This window comes from Centruroides sculpturatus, unplaced genomic scaffold (genome assembly GCF_000671375.1).
Source record: "Centruroides sculpturatus isolate CEXI.00-Female unplaced genomic scaffold, Cexi_2.0 scaffold217, whole genome shotgun sequence".
In the NCBI taxonomy this organism is placed as follows: Eukaryota; Metazoa; Arthropoda; class Arachnida; order Scorpiones; family Buthidae; genus Centruroides; species Centruroides sculpturatus.
In genome coordinates, this window is record NW_019384750.1 from 654,328 (window position 1) to 655,479 (window position 1,152).

Genomic DNA, 1,152 nt, shown 5'->3' on the forward strand with positions numbered 1-1,152 from the left:
TTATCTCCCTAACCCCAAAATTTAACAAAATCAACTCTAATAAACAAACCTCTCTGCAAAATTTCAGAAATTTTCGACAAAAAGCAGTTTATTAAGCTTGAAAGAGGGTTTCAAGCTTAATAAACTTGAAACCCTCGTATATATCCATATACGAGGGTTGTTCAAAAAGTTCCCGAACTTTATTTATTACCAAAAAAAAAAATACTTACAATTTATTTGTCAGGGTCCCCTTGAAAGTAGTCGGACGGACAGGAATGAAAAAAGGGTGTCTACACCCTTTTTTCATTCCTGTCCGTCCGAAATGCATTCTGAAAATAAAATAGTGTTTTTCTAAATCTAATTTGATATCCTGTGGTGGTGTAATAAGTCTAGCGGTAAAGTAAAGCCAATCTTAGTGAACACCGTCACGCGCATCAAAAAATTAGGAATGTTATATAGATGTGAAAAACAAGTAAAAACCTGTACGATAAGAATGTGATGTAAAATGGAAATCTAGGTATGTTGTTGTAAATTTATTGTAATGTTATAGAAAATTTATAGTATTGTTACTGAAATAAAATTAAGGTAAAAGTTTACTTTTAATTCATGGCGCGTTTTTTCCTAATTTTGCTTTCTTAACAGACTTCACTAGTAGACGTGTCCTAAACAGACAGAAATTTTTGCGGGCGAAGCGTATAATAATAGATATAAGCGAAAATTCATGGGATTACTTACCGACTACGCACGGTGTAAGCCGCCATTGCATAACCTAGTTTACATCGCGGCAGGGCCGGATCATCGCATAGACAAATGAGACAAATGTCTAGGGCCCGGTTTTTAGGAGGGCCCGGTCAAACTGTCTATTTTGAAAAGATTTGTAAATAAGATAGTTTACTTTTCTGTTGGACAACAGTATATAATAAACAAATAAACAAAAACATATTGCTTTTTATATGGTTATTGTGAATTCTAAAATCTAAATAAAATGTAGGCCTACGTGGGTTGTTCAAAAAGTGCCCGAACTTTTTAAATAGCGCGTCTCCAGTTTGTTAATTTTTAATTCGCTTGGAAACGTTGTGTCCGCGGAAACCTCCCGAGTAACTTCCTTCAACCCGTTTGTTGATATCTTGTTTTGGTGATTAGTTACGGCCGTTTATGTGAAGTGGTGTTTGT

The 1,152-nt window shown here is 34.8% G+C and overlaps 1 protein-coding gene across 2 annotated transcripts in view; it reads left to right on the forward strand.

The window, feature by feature from the left end:
* Positions 1-384: 384 nt before the first annotated feature.
* The window catches only part of LOC111628553, a 17,568-nt gene continuing 16,800 nt past the window's right edge, over positions 385-1,152 (forward strand). For both annotated transcript variants that reach the window (XM_023372377.1, XM_023372376.1), the window contains exon 1: positions 385-496. The gene's annotated coding sequence lies outside the window, so the exon portion shown is untranslated. The remainder of the gene's footprint in view (positions 497-1,152) is intronic.